Source organism: Molothrus ater, chromosome 3 (genome assembly GCF_012460135.2).
Source record: "Molothrus ater isolate BHLD 08-10-18 breed brown headed cowbird chromosome 3, BPBGC_Mater_1.1, whole genome shotgun sequence".
Lineage (NCBI taxonomy): Eukaryota > Metazoa > Chordata > Aves > Passeriformes > Icteridae > Molothrus > Molothrus ater.
In genome coordinates this window covers 33,917,500-33,930,583 of record NC_050480.2, presented here as the reverse complement: position 1 = coordinate 33,930,583, position 13,084 = coordinate 33,917,500, and positions in this window count along the sequence as shown.

Sequence of the window (13,084 nt, the reverse complement as noted above, 5' to 3'; positions counted from 1 at the left end):
GATTTAATCCTAGGCAGCTGCTGTAACTCAGAAATTATAGAAGTACACTTCTGGAATGATTACCTCACTTCTTCGTCTGGCAGCACACGGAAGTTTAATTCAAACCTGTTAAATGGCTCCAGGCCTACCAGTACATTCTAAAATGACACTTCCTCATCTCCAGAGTCTAAAAACCCTACAGCCTCTCTCTCTGCTGAGAGAGCCTGAGGCAGGTGTAATGCCGTCCTAATTCTGCTTTAAGGCAGCATCATTCTATTCTTTGTCATGGAACACCAGCATTCATTATTCATTCACCCACTACATATGAAAGGACATGGAATTACTGCCTGTGAACCTTAAGGGTATAAGGGAGCAATACAAATTTAACTCTCATTAAGCTATAAATAATAGACAAGTTCCAACTTTTTCCACCAACTCACCTTCTCTCCACAAAGCCTGCACAGAAATTTGCACATCTGATTTTAACTGTGTCCTGGAAAGGAAGAAAGGTCTAGTTTGAAAGACTTGATGCTCCTGAATTGAGTGCAGAAGGTCTCCCTACAAAATGTCTGCTCATTCTACTGACCCACCCACCTTCAGAAAAATGACAAGGATGCCGAATTCTAGGCTTAATGACAGTATTTAAAATCTTCATTTGCTGCAAACTGATTTGTCTGAGCTCTCTTGCTGCAATTGTCCTGCTCATCAGGAATCCATTGTTTCATGAAAAAGAAACAGTTCTTGACCTTTCCTCCCTACTTATGCTGTCTTTGATAAAAAAATCAAGTTGGGGCCTGTGCTGACGAGTAACGTAAATAAATAACTTCTGCAGTCACACATCCCAGGAGACAACAAGCAGGCAGAGAAGCACAAGGGACAGAGAAAGCACCCAGAATCAGCCTGTGCTACTACCAAGCAAAGTCATGCACAAGCTGTAGCACGAACAGTTCTCCCAGCAGCAGTCCCACATGGGTAAATGGTGTGAAGCACACAAGCAACCTTCTCAGACAAGCCTGCACAACTCCACTGCCCCCTTGTTACCATTTTAAATGTTTCCTCACGTTTCTCCCAACACAAACCCTTTATTCACAGGAGATAAGCATCTTTATGGATGCAGTACTACAAAGCATACAGATAAGTCACAAACATTGACAAGAACAACACCTCACAAAGCTACCAAGTTCCATCACAGTTACTAAAACAGGGACTGACAAGCATTTCACCTATGTAATACTGACACATCACTAGCAAGGAAATGTGTTCCTGCAATTTTGCTGGCATCTCACTTAAGGAACGAGGGGACAGGAAATTTTTTATCAAGTTAAACAACTGTAAAGTCACTTCCTCCACAAGCCTTTTCTTTGAGGTGCTCCAGGTGAGCACTTCACTCCAGGTTTGTTCTTATACAATCTATTTTTCTGACCATAAGCATCATCCTGACAGACTTGGACCTTGCATGCAACAAAAATGCCACGTTGGCGACTTCTGAGGCCACTTCAGTAGCTCACAGTAAGCCCCTGAGGAAATGGATACCAGCCTTTTGTCTCTCTTTTCCCATATCCTCTGCTCCAACTGCCTTATTTTTGTCAGGGAGTTCAGATATACTCAGAGATACCCTATCCAAGTAAACTTCTAAATGGGCAATGGTCTAATTTGCCGTTTAATCCTAGAAAGGAAGGTTATTATTCTTAGTAATTCAACTTTAAAAGTTTTGCCCTTGCCAAAGAACTGAATGGCAGATTCTTTCTTTCATGCCAAAGGCCAATTACAGCAAGGTTTTACTTATACAATTTAAGCCTCCTTTATGTTTTCCATGCTGGGAATATCATTTGTTTTGATAGTTTTGTATTATGCAGTTTTTCACGGCTGGAGATTTCAAACACTGTGATTATCCTCCCAGGAATCACACAGGGGGCTTTCCTTTAGAAATCCAGCCTCTGTGATTGCCCTGCCAGGACTCATATAGCTCTGTCCTGATGTGGAATGCCCTATAATTTTACTGAGCTAAGAATTTAACTCATATGTTTACCTTGAGAGGAATACAGGAACACCAGCAGCAAACTATTTCACTCTGCCTTGTCCAAGTTCCAGGATGTGATTTCACCTCATTTTGTAGGGTTGGTACCAATTAGCAGGTATTGAGGGACCTCTTCCTGAATAGGAACAGAACAGCTCAGAGGCGACTCAGTTTGGCTTAAAAACTGTAAGAGTTTTTATGTGAAATTCTCTTACAGTCCCTCAAACTGTAGCTCCCTTCTCAGAGCAGCCTCAGTGAATATCCTCTGTATGACTCAAATATATTTCTTCTGCTCCCCTGACCGTGGGTGCCAGCCCATCCTGGGATGTAAGGAGCACATCCCAAACAAGCTGGTTGCAGAAAAGAGTACCTGTATTGAGAGCCCTCTCTCAGCAGCATATCAACAGGCTTTACCCTACTCTCTCCTGCCAGTGCAGAGCAGCATTTTACTGAAAAGATGCAATTTGTAGAGTTGGAAGAAGTGCCTTTGCCATGGGGGATGAAGAGAAGCAGAAACCAGGGGAATAGCAATTATTGTTGCAATGTACACCAGCTTCTCATTACTAGGGAAACGGAAACATTTTCTGGATCCAAGTAGACAGACTGTTAGGAGACTCACTTTTCAATCCCTTACATTTTGGGTGCAAGACAAACATCTCATGTGGACAGCTCCTGCCACCAAAAAGCAATTCAAAAGGTTTTGTATATGCTTTCATTCTAGAAAGTCGAACATTGTAAAAAGAGACTGCAATGATCTGCCTGTGTTCACACCATGGGATGCCTCTCTACCATCTGCTCTTTGAAGATAGAGTGCTGATTTGAGCCAGCTAGAGGGAATTCCCACCTAGAAAAAAATTACATCTGCCCACCAGTTCAGACCTTTTCACAGTCTGCTTCACACAGACTGGACACATCTGCTTTTTTTCTGATGCAGTGCATCCATGGGAGCAGAAAACCCCAAGAGTTTCCATCTCAAATGAACTCACTAAGTCTGTATAGTAAAAAGCATGCTCGGTAGCAAAACAACAAATATTTATTCTGCAAGACAAAAATTACACTTGCTGCTGCAAGTTGCAGTTAAGCAAAAGATCACACGTAAAAAATTTAATCACAACCTAAGTTAAACTTATCAGTAGGAATTATTCTCACCTTTGGGTGACCTTCTTTTGCTCTTCCAGAACAAAAGCTCCAACTACCACACCTCACCATGCTACACACTCAGCTTCCCTATAAGACCCTCAGGAAGACTGAAGGGTTAGATTTCACATTTAAATTCAAATTTCCAAGGCAAGCTTCTGAAATCAAACACCAGAGATGCCTCAAGTTGACTTCTTAGGCCCAGCCCAGCCCCTGGGTACTAGAAGGGTCAGCCATTGATGGCTCTTTTGGAAATCAGTCAACTGACAGTTCAGGAGGATTTTCTTCCTGCTCATCATTATCCCACCAGCAGCTGCCTCTGTTACCCACAGGGAGATTCACAGGGAGATGGGGCTACCAACACATTCACACAAAATATTGTACAAAACACATACAAGTATATTGCTGACCTCATGATTTCTGAGGGGCTGGTTGATTTTTAGACATAGTACGTACAGCACCTCAGCTGGCACAGAGACTCAAGCTACTTTGCCAGAGGTGGTTCCCCACTTCCTTATCTTCCTATAAAATTCAAAATTGTAAGCTTGGCTACCACTTTTACTATCAGCATATCAACCTTATTCTTCATCTCCTGCATCTCTTTGCTTTTTAACATAGGGTCTACCTCACAGACAGCTGCTTGCTCTGCTTGGAGGCCTCCAAGTGCTGCACTGCACAGCCAGCTGGGAGTGCAGAACCTCAGGAGGAGTTTGTGTGTGTGAGATAAAGCATAGCAAGAAAGAGGACTTATACCATGAGATTTTTTACAATCATTAAAGACACCATGATTTTCATACTTTTTACAGCATGAAAATATTGTAAAACTTTTTACAACTCGGTTTTTCTTTATCCCAAAGATTTCTTCTTCCTTCTCAGAAAAGGTCATAAATTATGAAACAGACTTAAAACCAAATCTCTGTCTACTTTCATAGCTAGTTCAAAGTAGCAACAAATTTTCTGACATGCAACAAGCAGCTCAGCATACATTTTCATTATTGACTACAGGTGTTTAGAAACCTTGCCTGTTATGGCAGTATCATCAATTTATTGATAGCATAAATGCACAACAGGACATTTCAGTAGGGGATAAGATAATTAAAGCTATTATTTATAGTCCTTTTAAAAGCAGGGTGAATTTTTGTTTCCCTTCCAACATACATGAACAAATGATAACAGTCTCCTGTTTAAACAGCAGTATTTTCAAAATTCTTTTAGTAGAAGTCTCATGCAGGGTTTCTCATCTAGCAGGCTCATGCAGATCCTGCCATCTCAAGAGTTTTCCAGTTCTGAGTGAGGTAGTGTACTCTTTTATGCTGATCTATATCAATAAAGACTTTTGCTTTCAAGACACACTTCAGTGTTTCCAGCACAGGAAGTTTAAGGTTTCCAGTAGAAATCTTTAAATATGGAACCTCAGAGAAAAACATTTTGGCTAAGAAGTTTCAAATCTCTCACCTACATAATTTCATTTGCATTTTATTCAAGAAAGCCCAATTAAATGCCATCCAGGTTACTTTGAGATATTGTACAAACTGTTAGAAATCAGAAGCAGATAATGTAATCTTTAGTAGTGGTATGCAGGTCATAAAATGCCTCCTAGCTGCTCTTCAACCCAGGGTCATTTTATTCAGCAATGGAACAATATCTGACAGACATCCAGAAATGCCACTTCAGTCCCAATTAATCAAGCCTTGCTCTAGAGCACTATATGTCATTCAGAGGGGCACAGCCCCCAGAAAGCCAGGAGGTGGAGAGGGAGAATCCTTCAGGGCAGCAAAAAGGGGCTCCTTCGAGGTAACATCGGGGAGCCGATATCCTCCATGGTTGTAGCTGGTGCCACTGCCCTGCCTCAGCCCCTGGGCCATGGCAACCTTCACAAGCACACAGCCCATGGTGCTGCTGTTTGTGCACACCTTACAAGGTTATGTAACTCGGTCAGGCTGTTCAAAGACCTTCTATTTCCAGATTATACATCAGCAGGTCCAGGATGTGCCTGCTATTATCTGTAATAGGAGCACTCATGCTGGCCTGCAGCACTGAACATTCACCTCTTTCAATTATTTGTCAAATTACAAGAACATAGCTCATCACTAAGCTTAATGATTGAAAGGGACAATTTGTGCTGCTTTTCATGTAGTGTATTTCCCAGCATCATGCTGCCCAGCTTTTTCTATACAGACCTGAGTGGTAATCTCTCCTACTTCAGAGATGTGTGTTGCATTGCATATTCATTTCTGACCCCAAAGGGACTCTATATGTAGAATTATGAACACAGGTTTATTTAGACTCCAAACAAAATTAAGCTTTTTACAAAAACTTTGCTGAAGTTCACACCATTCTTCGTTGAAGACTTACATTTGAACTCCCCAGCTTTCAAATTCCTTTCATCTGTGCTGTGTCTTTTAGATTTTATGGCAAATACAGCCTTCAAGAGTTTTTGCACCCTAAATCACCTTGTTCAGCACTGGCTCCCCACACCTCCCAACATCTCTGAGCTATCACTAAACTACAGCAGGGAAGCAATGAAGCAGCAGATAAACACAGTCACTGTTGCAAGTCTTACTTTGCAACAGACCCAAGGAACACAAGGTACATGGTCTGGCCTTAGGCCAAGAAGAAAAACTAGAAAAAATATACATAATTATTTCTAAGTTTATAGTCAATAAGATAATTAAGCAGCATAACAGCCAAACAACCCCATGAGTATATACTTTGCCAGAATTATCAGGAAGCATTAGGATTTTCAAATAAGGCTATTTATCACAAAAGGTCTTTATATCAGGATTAGCTCATCTCATGGAAAACACTGTATATACACTTCAGAAATTATAACTTCGGTATATTGCTGACATCTAATAATAAAAAGAAGTACTTCAGTAATATTGTAAATGCATAAATGCCAGCACTTTTGAGAAAGTGGATTAAGAAAACACATAACCTTCTGTCTGAGTCAGCTCTCTTATTTTCAGAAGAAGTTTTCTTAACATTAGTCCTATGAGAAGTCAAATTCGCTGCCTTCATAACACAGACAGAGCAAATCTCCTCCTTTTATCTGCCTGAAGGCACAAGAACTTTCCTAGGGGCATAAATTATGGGACAGCTGGGTTCTTTCATCAACCATCTTTCATCACAATGCCATCAGTTGAAAACTTTACCATTAGCCTTTTATGCTCCAACTCTTCTTCAGTTCCCTTCTTTTCACAAGGCAAAGTGCATGACTTCTTTTAAACCTCAAAATGGTTAAATGCTTTTTTCTGCTACTGTAATTGCAACCTCTTGCATGTCTTCCAGTATGTTCTTTATCCGTAAGTATATTTTACATACTCACTTGCTGAAGATCAACATTGCCTCTTCAATCTCAGACCTGTCAGTCTTTTCTAAGGCATTGTTTTATTTCATGCTGTGTTGGGGGGAAAATTCATTGCTCATTTTCCTATCTGCTCCAGTGCCTAGGGCTGACATCACTATTTCTAGCACAGGGAGCTGTGCCCCAATTAAAAGGAATTAACATAGGTGCAGATTATTGCATTCAGGCTGGCAGTTTGTTCATCACCTCTATCAGAGCGACAGATGAGAGTGCAGAAATGCTCTGGCACTGAGAACATCATCTCCTTTGTCCTTGCTATACACTCCGGCCTAGTGCTCAGAAACTGACAATGTGATAGCATTTAATGTGGTTTTCAACCCTGTTGTGTTGCCTGGTCTTTTTTGCCATAACACAGACTATTGAGGTTTCTGTTGTTTCTCTTTTCTGCCTTTAGACCCTTACCCTGCTCTATTTGGAATTCTCTGCAATTCACATTTTACAAAAAAAACTGTCTCCAGTGTACACTAATTTACTCTTCTACTTAGTTAATGGGAACTGCTAGTTCTTGGTATTTCCACAGCTGATTTAAGTAGGTGGTCCCAAAACACTGCCAGGATCTAATTTCTTTCCATGCCTTAGGTAACTCCGGTATTTTTCAACACACACAGATTCGGTTCAATTTGCATAATCAACCAACTAAAACAACCTCCATCATTTGAAAAAGCTTGTAATATGATATTAATGCTATTTTTTCACAGCAAGTAGCATCAGGCCCAGGGGACCGAAGGTTTTGTGACTTCAGAGATAGGGAGGCAAGAAGGATTTTTACTGCAAAATTCAAATGTCAGTATAAGCTTCCAGCAAGCTTCTAAATGTAGAATTTCTCTGCCTTAAACCTAAAGTTTTACAGCTCTCCAAAACTATTTTATTCTCTCCAGATACTAGCAAAACTTATGTCCCTGTTTAGTAGATTTTCTAGAACAATTAAGGTCTTGTAATTAAACTCACTGGGCCATAATTCCCATGTCCCCTTTTTCTTTCTTGCAAGTATATTTGTCCTTTTGAAACCTCACCTGTCCTCTATGAGTTCTCCAAATTAACTGAAAGTGGATCCAATTAACCAGTTCACTGAGCACACCATGTTAAATTCATCTGTCTGCTGATTTGAATATGCTCAGATTCTCCAGAAATTCTTTAACAAGCATTGTCCTGATCTGTGACTTTCCCTTTTTTCCTGTCAGCTTTATCAGAGCTCCTGCTGTGCTCATTACTAAAGTGAACGTGTAGGCAAAAATAACAGTTAAGCTCTGCAACCCTCAGAAGCTTATCCCAAAGGACAAAGTGGACATGCACTTTCATCAGCCCCAAAAGTTGTGCATTTATTCTGCACTAACCTCCACAAACAGCAGATGAGGAATAAACACAACTCTTCTGTACAACCCATCAGCCTGGGTTTAGTTGAATTACCAGCCTTCAAAGCCAGGTTTGCCACTATAGTGACCCTTCAATGAAATAGGAAGTACCTCAAAAGGCTGGTGCGGTGACACATAGGCCCGTTCACTGTATGAAGTCCTCAGATGGTTTCTTGGAGCTATTAATGTGATTAATTCTGTACCAGTGCTTACATATAGCTGAGATCTATATCTTTTTCAGTTTCCTTTTTATGTACTATTTCCCATTTTATACCTTTTCTTAGTCCAAAGGACTGATGGACCATGATTATGCTTAAATGTAAAAAATACCATCAATTTACCAAAATGCTTCACTCTTGTGATCTTATCAGCATTTTCTCACTTAAGAATGTCTTACAAACTTATTTCAAAGATAAATATATCAGAATACAAGCACAGCCATAATCTCAGTAAAGCATTGTATATCAAAAGAATAGCACTATCCTGTCAAACAAGCAATCTCATCAAAATTCTGTCAAACCATTTTGATAAAGGAGAAAAAAGTACATGAAGTATATCAAAGTGTGAGTACATTTGTATTTCAAATGACAGCACATGTCCTGAACAGTATAAGCAGGAGTACTGCAGTAAGAAATGTCTGTTATTCTTACAAAAAACCTACTCCTACTGCTTGCTAAAAGCTGGACATCACAGAAACCAAGAGCCCTGTGTCTGAAATCGATTCTCCTGTAGCAGAAAAATTTTGCCACTAGTTTTTGGAGAATTCAAATACATTTACAGTCATGTAATCCCAAATTAGATAGTCCAAAACTGATGGTTATTAAATGAACAAAATACTGCTGCAGTGAATGGAGGAACAACTAAATGTCATAAGCACCAGCAAAGTATTTGAGCCATACAACTCTTACTCTGAAAAGCTTAATCCTTGCAGACAAGTGAACAGGAATAGAAATGCTAATGAACAAAAGTCAGATGAAATACTGACAAAATTTTGGCTTGAGTAGTTTTAGAAATGTCTGGAAAACTATATAAATCGTACTTCTCTAACATTTTTTCCTCTCAAAATACCTAAATTGCACTACCATCTTATTCCTCTGTTTTTGGTAGCCACATTACATTCTATTACATTTCTATTTACATTCTACAATTACATTCTGGTTTTGGTAGTCACAGCTACACGGAAAGCAACAGCTAAAGATTACTAAACTAACCAAAGATAAACTCTGATATTTGAATTTAGAAACTAAGACAATGTTTCCCCCACGTTGTTCCTCTAGAGCACACACTTCAGCACAAACTACTGGTTTTGTAGCCGTTCACCTCATGACACAATAGATGCATCTACTCAGTTTGCATTTCACTGCTACAATGTTGAGATTGGTCTCCTTGGAGAAAATCCTAGCAATAGGAAACCCCTACCAACTGCAGTAGAGAAGAGTTTATTTCTTGTTGTACAGAAGTGTCAACTTCTCTATAATGGCAGATTCCATTTTCATGCAACACATTTTTCCAGCTTTGCAATTTATTAACAACTAAGTACTCCAATTCCCATTTCTCCAACCAACACCCAAGTTACAGAACACGGTTACATTTCATTAATATGGCACAATATTTAATAAAAAATATTTTCACATCAATGTTTATTCTTACTCTGCATGGATGTGCTTATATCTTTTCTAGTACAGGATTATATTAAATTTGGAGCGGCAGAGGGAAGAAGGAGGTATGTAATGGTGTTCAATGAAAAATAATAAATATCTATGAAATTAATCCCCTACTTTATATGCATATTTAGAAACAACTGTTTAAAACACTAGTTAGATTGTCATTACTCTTAATGGCCTTTGCTTATGCTTATTATCTCCTGCATATTAGCCCCCACAGTTTGTCATTATCAATACACCATTTTACTATATTAATAAGGGACATGAAATTCCCCTTCCTCATAACACAGAGCTCTATTTTCCCCTTCCTGTATTAGTTAACTAAACACTCTGTAAACCAGCTGCTAATCTCCTGTGACAGCGTGGCAGTCTCCCACGAGCTGGATAGGTGTGCATACAGTATGGCTAATTACACCACAGTGCTAATGTGATGGAGGGAGAGTAAGCAGACCTCAGGGGCTGAGCACCCTCTGAGGCTGATGTGCTGCGATAGCTAGAGCCCTGCTGTACAGAACACCAAGTGCACAGGGCATCAGGCAGACATCAGGCAATCTCTTCAGCCATACAGACACTTATATGAATTTATGACTGGGAAATTGTGATTGCTGCAGTCAGAGCTGCAGCAGTCACACACAGAAATTGCAGGCAGCTACAGTGATTTGCATGTTGTCAGAGATCATCTTTCTAAACTCTCTAGATAGCTTTCCTAGGTCAAGAGTTTCATTACAAAGGACAACTGTGCCAGCCCTAACTGGCACTGCCTCTGAATGAGCATAGATAAATGCTCTCGGGAAAAGGGCAAGTTGTTTATAATCTCCCATTATTCATGGGTGCTTTACCAGCTGGCAGCAATGGATTAACATGTATGCACTGCAAACCCAGATCTTTAGTATTCACTGAGGTGAAAACAAAGGAATCAGCCATGGATTTCTGACTCCTGCATCTAAAAGTTAAATATATTTAATAGCAGCTGTGCTAATATACTGAGAGCAGTCACAGCTTCCCTCACTGCACATGATCATGATCAGTCCTTCAGATGCAATAACTGAGAGGTTTAATTGTTAAGAGCAATGGCTAACAAAGAGCTTTAGGTTGTGGCTTGGTTTATCTGTATAACAGATAAAGGTTAAAGCACATGGGAGAAGTGTAACAAGTAGATCTCTGTATTTTTATACGAAAATCTATTATTAGAAATGACAGCCACTCTCTACCAGCCCTGACACAGGTCCTGAAACACTGGAAGGAGAGCTACATTAACTCTGCCTTGGGCTCAGTGGAGAGGAAAAAAAAAAAATCCATCACATCACATCTAAACATGCCATTACAGAAAATCAATATTCAAATCCCCATAGGACAGATTCAGACTCAACACAGTTCAGTCCCATCCAGGGTTGGAAGTCTAATTAGTGGGGAAAAAAACAGTTTTGATAAGGCAGATCTTTTTGCAACACTTGACAGAAAAAAACTCAAAGCAAAGGAATCAATCTTTACATGGTGCATAAATTAGCCTGTTTTCAAGAAAGAATACAGTAAGCTTTATTGTTCAATTATGCTCTTTGACAAGGCCAATCTCCAAAGGACATTTAGACACAGATCTCTGGTAGAAAGACATCATACTGAAGGGGTAGTAAATTAATTAGGATTTTCATTGCTAAATTGCTAATTGACACAGGATAAGAATAGGAGTTGTAATATACTTGACCATACAGCAGTCTTGCAAAACAACCACAGAATGTTTTAATTACTAGCTAATTGAGAATAGAGTTTTAAAAATTTGCAATAAAAGAAACCACTACTTTATGTTATTCACATATGAGAGCCTGACCACTAACCCATAGAAAATGGAACTACACCAAAAATCGCAGCATAAACAAAGATAATGTCAGGCACTCACAAAATTATAAGTAGACCCCAAAATAACAACTACATTAGCTTCAAACTCCTGAGACTTTCCACCCTGCACAACTTGGGATATTTTTCATGGTGTGATAACACAGAAAGACTTAGAAGCTGAGTTTTTCAGTTTTCACTATGAGAAATACTGTTGATGAAAGAAGTCTCAGATCCCCCAGCCTTCACCATTAGTTTTTTGCATTGCCCTCATGGGACAAGACTCCGGCCTTGCAGTTACATTAGAGCTCCTGTAAGGATGATCAAATTTGCATCCCCAGAGGTCATTTCACTGGCTTCTATTTTGACACTTTCAAAGAGCTGACCAGGCATACGACTGCCAAGTGCCATTAACCCTGCTGGGCTTCATCAGCAGTCACACAGCAATGTAAGCACTTACCCAGCACAGCCCCAGGCATTGCTCCTGCAGTTGGCCAGAGTTCTGCCATGAGCTACAGTGACAGCAGAGTCCTGCTTCCACCTCCCATCTTCTCAGCAGAATCCCTCTTTCCACAGGCAAAATGCGGACATTCATGCTAAGCAGCCTTCATCCCTATCTCAGGCCCTCCAGAGGTACTTCAGCAAGGCCAAAGCTTCAGCTCTCTGAAGTCCATGGATCTGCTGAATAGCACAATCTCATAGCCCCCAGGAGCTTCCACTTAGGCTCCAGCACTGGCAAGGTCATTTCAAACCTTTTTCAAAGGCAGCCTTGTTTAAGCTGAATGCAGGGAAATGAGGAACAACCAGGCACTCACACCTGTTTTACCTAATGCTCAACCAGGCTCAGCTGATAGAAACACCTGGAGAAGGCAGGTTGACTTGCCACTGAGCCCCTTTGCTAACAGCATTTCAACATAAATGCAATAAAACAAGCCAATGAATGCAGAAAATTCCTAAAATGATACATGGATCACCTAGTTTGTCCTCATTTGCTATATATCATCATCATCTATGGAAAAAATAAGCATTGAGTAAGTGCATCAAAGATTGAAGCACAACAGGGAGCACTGAGCAGCAGAGGGAATGAAAACACTTTCATTTCATCTCAGGTCAAAGAATTTTTTAACAAAACAGAATATGAAGATCAGTATTCCACAGTTCATAAGAGTCCCCTTAGCAAAATCTTCATAAATAATAGCATTAACATAATTGCAGACTATTGACAAGAAGAAATAAAGGATTGATCTGGCATGGATAAGGAAGTGCTTCTAATATTCACAGTTTGTAATTCCATCAGGCTATGCTCCCTAAAATATTAATTGGAACATATGATATAAAGGACAAAAGAACTTTTCTCCTCCTTTCTACTGTCCATGCAAAATTACTTTCTACATCATATTCTCTGCAGCTTTAAATTAATCTGGCAGTGGTGCCCAGAGCTTCACAGCCTTCACTGATAAAAAGAAAAATAAAGGAAGTGGACTTAAATTTGCCTTTGTTCAATTTCATCTCCTGGTATCAGCCTTCCCATATCCAGGAGTTATCAAGAAGACAGAGCCAAGACTCCTTCCAGAGATGTATTGCAGGAGGATGGCAGGCCAAGGACATACAGTGAAAGAAAAAAGGGCCAAAGTACAGATAAGGCTGTGTACTCTGCATCCTTGGAGACAACTGAACACCCTGGTCTGACTCTGCCTTGAGAAGGGTGAAGGGGACTGGAGACCTTCCTCAGTTTCCT